At 42.4% G+C, this 9,597-nt stretch overlaps 1 protein-coding gene across 4 annotated transcripts in view; it reads left to right on the forward strand.

Annotated features, from left to right (window-relative positions):
* Positions 1-6,469: 6,469 nt before the first annotated feature.
* The window catches only part of Exoc1 (exocyst complex component 1), a 46,025-nt gene continuing 42,897 nt past the window's right edge, over positions 6,470-9,597 (forward strand). For all 4 annotated transcript variants that reach the window (XM_031342791.1, XM_031342792.1, XM_031342793.1 and 1 more), the window contains exon 1: positions 6,470-6,656. The gene's annotated coding sequence lies outside the window, so the exon portion shown is untranslated. The remainder of the gene's footprint in view (positions 6,657-9,597) is intronic.

Below are 9,597 nucleotides of genomic sequence, written 5' to 3' on the forward strand. Positions count from 1 at the left end.
TGCTTTTTAAGCAATTAAAATGGCTAGATTTTGTGTTACATAAATTCTAACACACTAAAAAAAAATGAAAAAGAAAACACAGCAAATAAAACAATGTTTTCAATTTTTTCTACCCTTAACCAAAAGATCAGTTAACAGAAAAACTGTAAGTTCCCCTAAAAATTAACATTGCTGAGACTATTAAGGCAGTGAAAACACATAACATCTAACTCTCCACCAGAATGGATACTGATACACAAGTGGAGCCTATAATTTTACCTTTGCAGATGAGGAAAATGAGGGTCAGAAAGGTCAAGTGACTGTCCTTGTGGCTGCTGACTCAGCAAAGGTTGAACCCAAACCTGAACCCAGACCTGTGTGAGGTCACCGATCACGGCCTTTCTACTCCTTTTTGGTCTTGTTTTGCTTTTCCCACTTATATTACACTTTTTAAAAAAAAGTTTTACATTTTAAAGTAAAATTTGCAGAAAGTAAATTCATAATGACTAGAAACCGCTTATTTCTACCACTCTTGGATTCTGTCTAGAAAATTAACTTTTTATGGATGTTTGGCTCTGATAATGAGATTGTGTGCAGGTCTCATTTAACCGTCCTAGATGTGAGGGTTTGTTGTATAGGCCAGGCTCTGGTTTTCTCCTAACTATGGGCTGGTCCATCTCACTGTTTAATTCTCCACATTGGCTCACTACATGACTTTCAGTAGTTTTCCTGAAAGACTCAAGAGGCTGTGGAGAAAAGGTTGCAAGCTCTCACAGAACTACTAGATTCATATACAACCCCAAGGCAACTCTACTCTTTAGGATGCATCTCACCTCTCTACTAGGAAGGCTAAAGGCCCTCATTAAAGGTAAAAGCTAATTCCTAATCTACCTAGTTAAGAACAGACTTATTTTTGTGTCGTTTAAATGCCACCTTCCAGAAAGGTACTTTCTATTGTTTAAATGTGGGCTACTGGGTTTATGGGAGACCACATTCTCCAGTTGAATAATATACAAACAAATAATAATTCAATACCTCTTGGGATGATGGAGGAATATAAGCTCAGTATATTTCGCATACTTAACATGAAACCGTATTTTCAATAAAAATCATTATGTTGGCTTGCTTACCTTTCTAGAGAGTGAGTCTGGGCTTGCGAGTGGCATCATTACCAAGTTTCCCATGTGTAAATTAGATCAAATTCTGAACCCTGTGTTTGACGCAAGTGTGACTGAAGACAGAAAGTCTAGAGGGACATGTCACAGAGAAATCCAGGAAGGACGTGGAAAGGCTGAGGAGTCGTTAGGTTTAGCGTGCATCTTGGTGGTAGAACAAGATATCTAGAGTCACCAGATGTAGAGTGTGAGAGATAAGAAGTCAAGCATCAGTTTGGGCAGCTGAAAACATGAAGAAACCATTACCTCAAAGAGACACTGAGGGACCAGCAGGTTCTGTTTCCTTGAGTCTCGCTAAGCACTTCGAGCTTCATCTCTTAGTCTAGGTACCTGCTGTAGTGACCAAACACAGGCATTAGCTAGCGCCTCTCAAGGATGATATGACAACAACTTGCCTCTCTCACTCCCTGGTATGTCACTGCAGACAATGCCACGGCTTAGAACATCTGCATGATTCAGCCCTGAGGTCACATGAACACTGAAGTATGTGGTGAAATAGTGACAGGTGGCAAGGGAAGCGACGGATCAACGCTTCTCTTTTTTTCAGTTGTGTAGAATTGTAGGATGATCTCTGAGGTTCTCAGGAAGCACCACAACAATCATAGCTCACTGGGAAAGCCAGAAGGCGTCCGGGGCAGTGGAGCCACACAGCAGACTGTGCTGAGCTCCTGCCCCAGTGTTTAACCATAAAAGAAACAGAAGCCCAAGGGCTAAAGACGCTCCAAGCAAAATTCAAATGCCATCTACATCAAAGCCTAATAGAAAAGTAATGGGATTTTGAAATCTAGAATGGAGGCATTGTGTAGACTCTAAAGGGACTCTGGCCAGCTCGAAGGTGTCCAGCATGACTCTGGTTGGCCTTGCCCTTCTCCCCCATTCCCTCTGCCTTGCCAAACTGATAGATTACATTCCTGCAGCTAGCCACCAAGGTCCATTCCCTTATTTGGCCACTTTCTCCTCCTCCTAAGGCTGACTATCAAGATGCAGCTTATCAAACTATTGAAGTCCAGCCATCAAAAGCTCATCTTGGCTCACCCAATTAACAGTCCTGATTAAAATGAAACACTTCATCCTAACCCAAGGTTTCCCCTTTTCCTTTAAAAGCCTCTATATTCTTATGCACTCTGCCTCCTCTCCAGGCAAATACCCTTCCTCAGCCTCCTTTGTCCCTTCTTTTCTCCCTTGTCCTTCATCTCCTGTTATTCCCCGTCCTCTGTTCCTCTGGGGCAAATAACTCTCCTTTGTGCTGAGAACTTGGTCTTGGGGGTCCTGAGCCAACACTTTTCCTTTCAGATTTCACACTCTTAAATGCTCAGAGTTTTCCCTACTTCAATGTCTCTTTTGACAATGAAGAACAGTCTCCTTCTGTCTTGAAATGTTGCAACTTACTTCAAAGGATAACTCTATCTCCTTCAATTCCTGTTCCTATCACATTTCTTCCTCATTGCCTCGATTCCATAACCAAGCTACTCCAACACAGCCTTTGTGAGAAATTGCAGCCCCTGCTCAAGAGAAAGCTACAGCAAAGGTTCCTCCCTTTTGACAAGTGTGACATTTTGGAATGGATAGTTCTTTGCTGTGAAGGCTATCTTTAGTGTTACAGATTGTGCACCACCAACTCTGGCTTGTATCCACTAGATGTCAGCAGATCTCTTTCAGTAATGATAACCAAAAATGTCTCAAAACATTGTCAAATATCCCTCAAGGACTGAAAAGTCACCTGAGGTTGAGAATCACCAAACTATGCTAATTCAAAAATGGGCTAATATGTGCCAATAAGAACAAGTGGAATGTATGTAAGAATAAACATTGAAAGTATTAAGTCAGAAAAATAAATACAGGTATAAGGCTGAACAGAGGAAACAGATGATGTCAGCTGCCTCACCATTCAATGTTTTGGCAAGGATGGATGAAGTAAACTCTAACACACAGCCTTTGTGCTTCCTGGGCCTGATGATGACCTATGCCAGACATGGTTAAGATGTTAGGACAATGCTGAGTGGGTTTTGAGAGTCAGAGGGATGGTGAAGCAAGCAGGAGTGCCAGAATGAACTTACCCTGTGAAGAATGGAGAGGCGGGACTAGACTTTTTTCCTAGAATGAAGAATGTTGGAATGGATTTAGTGCGAAATTGTAATATTCACCACTTGTCTATGTTGCCTAGAAGGGATGTCTTACATGTTGCCCTACCACAAGACCTTTTGCCCTAACAGATCTGAAGGCTTGTGATCTGGAATGGATAAAATTGCTGTGTGAAATCTCCAGAAAAAAAAGACAGTAAGAGTTGCCACCCAGGTCCTCACTGTTCTGCCAGACATGCTTTCTGAAGCAGGGAGCAGTTCTCTACCAGGAAAATAAGGGTCATCTCTCACATGGCATATATTATTAGTTCCACCAAATCCCTAGTGCACAGTTTTAAGAAACAACCTGTTGAAGTATGGAAACGGCCTAGAGTCAAGTTGAGCAGGTTCAAAAAACACACATAATTTCAAGAATGGATAGTTCAGACTCCCCCATCATTTACTTTCAAGACACTGATATCTCTTCTGAAACTCATTTCCCTGGTCTCATAGAAGTTCTTTATGCCTACCAAATACATAATGAAGGATTTGATCTGCCTGATAGATGGGCTGACACATCACACTAACTGGTCAGTAACATTGAATGACTGCTGCATGTCACTCTCACTCGGGGATAGCTCTTAGGAATATTCAGTACACCCAGGGAATCTTTCCTTTCAGCGGAACTTGTATAAACACACTTTATTATTCATTTTTATGTAAAGGAAGAAGTGGTCTGATGTAAGACTTTTTTCCCTGTCATTAATTCAGCCAATGTCCACAGTCACCTAAACTATAGCATCTCCGTTCACTATTACTCCAATCTACAAATCCTTTTTCAGCACCATCAGGCTGAAGACAGAACTACAAAATCCACGGACACTACTGGATCCAGTCAGTGTTTCGTTATTGGGAAGAGACACCTTCACCAATATATAAGCAATACTTATAAAGGAAAACATTTAACAGGAACTTGCTTACAGGTTCAGAGGTTTAGTCTGTTGCCATTGTGTCTGGTCATCTGAAGTGACTTGTGTAGAGATTTAAACCCAACAGATGGTATGAGCAGATGAGAAAGGTACAAAAGATTGGACCAGAGTGGGCACAGCCATTGTGCTTTTCTGTTACCTCTTCAAATCCTTCCATCATGTTTACTGTTCCCAGCAACCTGTTCTGAACAGGTTTTAATGAGCTCTGAGCAAATGCAACATGACAGCCTCTCATCTCTCATTCCTGTGTCTGCACATCCTTGATGTGAGTGTATGCTGAGATTCACAATTGTGCAATTTCAAAATGTGGAGGAGTCAAAGCCTGGCAATTATATTAACTTTTGGTCAAAGAAAGGGGCTGACATACAAATGTTTCCTTCAATCTTGCCTGTAGTAGACAGTTCAGAGACTCATAAAGTTTCTTTAAAGGCCTAAGAGAGTCAGAAAATATTCAAATATAGTGATGATCAACCAAAACTCCTCCTCTGACTGCATCTTTTTGTAATGTTTTATTTCATCCTCCCACTCCTGCCCTCCAGGGTCAAATCCCCAAACAAAGAAAAGTCCACAGGGAAAGAGAAGAATAATTAATATAATTATTAAATATGATATAATTTATATTTTATATAAAACTCTTATATAAAATAGTTTATCTTTTATATAAATAGAACATATTTATATAGATATACAATTAAATTAAGTATAAATATAATTTAATATAAATATTTTATTATCATTATTATTATTGCTGTTCAGTTATACAAACAGAAATATCAGAGGCAGAGAAGTGGATACAAAAATCTGGAGTTCAGGAGAAGAGTCTAGCCTTCTAGAGTACCGCTCACTTTCAACTCTGAGGAGAACTGTAACATATAGGTAAAAAAAAAATACCAATAAAAGACAAAATGACAACAAAAACACCCAAATGGAATTGTCACCTAAGACATCAATGGCAAACATTCTGGAGCTCAGAAGTCTATCCAAATATATAGAACTAGATCCTGTGAGATTCATCTCAAGTAACCTTGACTAAAAGATAATAATCTGACCAACAAACAGGTCCCTATTTATTATTTCTCCTACTTTTTCCAAAATTCTTTCTTTAGATAAATGGTGCAAAATACTGTGCACAGCTCATCTGTCATTTTCTTAAGACATCTATCTATCCTGTGTGCCTAGTCCAGAAGTGACTTGATGTCCCAGGGTGGGTTGGTATATAAGAGTATCCTCCCCCTCTCAGAAGAGAAGGAGAGGGGAGAATGAGAGAGAGGCTTAGTGAGGGGAAGGCTGAGATCCACATGCAAAGTGAATAAGTAAATGGGAAAAACAGCAAAGAGAAAGAGAAGAAAAAAAATCATCCTGGTAGAGGTTGTTATCCTGCCTTCGCAACCACCTTTTCTAGTCCTACCTAGTTGTGAACGCCTTCAGTATAGAATTAAAATTTAAATGGCCTTATTACCTGGAAATCAAAGTTCCCAGCACCCAGTCCCTGCCAGGGATGTGGCCTAAATGAATCACTTGTCTTATAGCTCGAAATCTTGGCATCATTTATGTCTCTCACACTGAAACAAGCAACACCTTTAAAACAAAGATTGTTTCAGTATCTGATGTGAGCCGGAGAGGGTGCAGTTTCTAAAAAGCACCAAGAAGGTCTGTGCACGTCGGGTAGAGCATGAAATGCGTAAATGCCATGGTTCTAGACCAAGGCTGTTTATGAGAATTAAGTGGGGGGAGATTAAGGGTACTAGTGATATCTAGGTTTCTCTCCCAGAGATTCTGACTTAATTCACTAAAGTTCTTCAAAGAATCTAGAGATAACAGGGTTTTACATATGTATAAGAGAAAACATTTAAGGAGTTCTCAAATGATTTGCCAAAAATATCACAATGGGTACGTCTAGGAAAAAGAAAGGCCACCATTATCAGTTCCTCTAATCAGCCTGTGCTAGTGGTTCTCAACTTCCCTAATGCTGCGACTCTTTAATACATTTCCTCATGTTGCAATGGGTCCCAACCATTAAATTATTTCATTCCTATTTGCTACTGTTATCAGTTGTAAATATCTGATATATAGGGTATCTGATATGTGACCCGCCCCCAAGAAGGGTCATTTGACCCCAAAAGAGCCACAGGTTGAGAACCACTAGCCTCTGAGCATGCAGGCCCCGCCCCTGCCTTTTCCACGCCCCCTCCCCGCCCCGCCCCATCCATCAAGGCGACGGCCTGCCTCCTCCAAGTCCACTGGCCAGTCTGTTTTTCTCCACGGTCTCCATTTCCGGCTCCACGGGGTCAACTTCCTGTGCCGATCGGCACGTGACCGGATACGGGAAGTGGCGGGTTCTGGCCGCTTCTATTCCCTGTTCAATGAAAAGCTCTTCAAAGCTGCAATTGCTACCCGCGCCCTTCTAGAGTCCGTCTTGGAGCACCAACCTCGGCCGGCCAGCCGGCCTCGCGGTAAGCTTCCGCCGGGGACCCGCGGTCCTGGAGGTGGTAGCCTAAGTGGAAGCTGTGTTCAATCCGCGCCGGGTCGGCCACTCCCAAGTGACATGGCCCACCCACCCCTGCTCCCCTCCGGGGCTGCAGAACCCGGGCTGCGTCCGTACTTACCCCTTGCAGTCCTGGGCTCTAGGAGAAGGCGGAGCCGGGAGGCAGCCGAGTCTCAGACCACAGTTCCGCCCATCCGGGACAGATTTCATTTTTGCCAAGCTAGTGTGGCCTGGGAGAGGAGGACGTGACCTGGCTTCTGCCGGGCCAAATCCACATAACATCTCCTTATAAATCTAATAAGTTTTGCCCAGCCTCTGAGCAGTTTTCTTTTCTGGATGACATATCACCGTGTTGAGATGTCTCTGCAGTACAACCCATAAAGGCACTTGCATGGACGTACAGTGTAATGATGGCCCTATTGAGCAAGACACACAATGAGCAGAGGTTAGCTGCCTCTGTAACGGGCAGCCTTGAGGTTTTAGAAGGCGAAGATCTAAAGAGAACCCAGAATGTGGGCATAGGTTTTAGACTTGGGAAATAGTTGTGAAGGCCACTATTAATAATACTGGCGTAATGTAAAGTTCAGTATAAACACTGGAGAATTCATCACTAGCTCCAAAGAAGACTGACTTGTCACACATGCTACGTCATGTCTTAAAGATTCTCCACTATACCCCAGAGTGTTGCATGGCACTTAGTGGATAGCGATATTTGTTGATTTACGTCTTAATTCTTTTATGAGTTATGACCAGCCCTCCGCTGTTTTACCATTTACCGCGTGGGCAAGTACCTAACACACAAACCTGTGATAGAGCACCCTTCTTCCAAGTCCTCTCAAGAAATGGAGTGCAGATCTAGGAGATGGCACTCATGGCCCTATCAGATAGCAAGCACTAGTCTCGTAAATACAGGAAGCGCTCTAGACATTTACATGCTTCATACAAATGGAGAAATGTAGGTTTGACTAGGGAGAAGATAGTAGTAGTATGTCCTGCATGGGAAAGTGCTTAAGCAAAGATTTCAGGCCAAAAAGAACAGAGTACTCTGGATGCAAGACTTGGCTTGAGAATGCTGAACTACCGTTGATCGGGTATGTGGTATAATGAGAACCGCTTTAAAGTCATGTACTAGTTTTTTAGGGTTGTAGAAACCTAAAAAAATAATAATAATAACAGGTGCTATTACTTAAAGCTAGTCTTGGTTGCTGTGTTTGGCAGCAAGGCAGGGGTAGGAGGAGTAAATTGTATGTAGATGGAGAATATGCTCACAGATTTTACATTGGCATGAAGGAAGCAGTTGGTTATGGCAGAGTTTGAATCTGGGTATTTTCTTATAGATGCGAAAGTTGGAAAGAGGTAACTCTGAGGGAACTATCCCTGGTCTGTTATTGAGTGCAACAGCATTCCCTTAAATGTTTACTAAACACTCACTGTGTGCCTCTTGCCAAATGCTAGGACTATAAAGATGACTAAGGTCCTTGCCAACAGAGAACTACTTTTAGTAGTAGTAGAGGCTAGAGTGCACTAGCTAAAAAACATAGGATGGAAGAGCTGTTGTCAGCAGATGTAAGATGGGGAACAGAAGAGGAGGGATTTTTCTAGGAGAAAAGGCTTAAGAGGCAATATGATATCAGAATCGTTGAGGGTGAGTTGGAATTTGCAGTGACGAGAATTTCAGAAAAAGGAAAACAGTGAACAAAACCCAGAGACAGAACAGTAAACTGGACAGTGTCCATGGGATAAGATGAAGTAGAGCTTTAATGTCACATCTGGGCCCTAGGACATATTAAGGAGCATTGTACTATAAGAAAGCAAGCTGAGCAAGCCAGGAAAGCCAGCCAGTAAGGAACATCCCTCCATGGCTTCTACATCAGCTCCTGCTTCCTGACCTGCTTGAGTTTCAGTCCTGACTTCCTTTGGTGATGAACAGCAATGTGGAAAGTGTAAGCTGAATAAACTCTTCCTCCCCAACTTGCTTCTTGGTCATGATGTTTTTGTAGGAATAGAAACCCTGACTAAGACAAATTGGTACCAGTATAATGGAGTATTCCTTTGACAACCTGACCATGTTTTGGGGAGGACTGTGGAAGGACTTTGGAACTTTGGGCTAGAAGATCCATTAGGTGTTAAGAGCTCTGTGGGATGTTGTGTAGGAGCTTGAAAGATAATGTTGAGAACAATGCAGAATGGAGGCCTGGCTTGTGAAATTTCAGAGGGAAAATTAAAGACTCTTACCAGGGCTGTTGCTGTTTTGATTGTGAATATTCTATGGTTTTGGTTAGCTGGGGCTGAAGAATCAGCTGTGATTAACAAGATACCAGAACTACTAAAGGGAAAACTTTGCATTACTGAGACTATTGATGCTGGTTAGCTGAAGCTGAAGAAATTAGCGGTGATTAAGAAGAGACCAGCATCACTGAGGGGAAATCTTCTGGGAAGTGTTTTCTAAAAGCACAAAGAGGCTGTGTTCCAGAGATGGCCAAAGTTGTACCTCTTGCTGCAGCAGGACTTGGTAATATGTAAGAATCACCCAGGTGGTACTGGTTTTAAAGGCATGAAAGGGTCATGAAGAGCAGCTAAGGCTCGGCACAGTGAGAGGCCATGGAAGGCCTCGGTTTGCAATTGGTGGCCCCAAGACTGGAGGAGTCATGCAAAGGAGTTGAGGCTTGGCACCATGAAGACAGTCTATGAGAGGCTATTTGTGAAGCCTAGTTACAGCAATGTTTTGGGAATGCCAGTACCATAAATGACCACCAAGAACAGCAGCAGCAGTGGAGTACAGGCATCTGAAGCCTAGAAGATAAGATGTGTGCTACAAAGGGCAGAGCTGGAGAAGTGATCTAAGCCCTTAGAGGAGCCCAGAAGATCGTGAGTTGGATCCCAGACATTGATTTTGCTTTTGATTGTGA

This window comes from Mastomys coucha, unplaced genomic scaffold (assembly GCF_008632895.1).
Source record: "Mastomys coucha isolate ucsf_1 unplaced genomic scaffold, UCSF_Mcou_1 pScaffold22, whole genome shotgun sequence".
In the NCBI taxonomy this organism is placed as follows: Eukaryota; Metazoa; Chordata; class Mammalia; order Rodentia; family Muridae; genus Mastomys; species Mastomys coucha.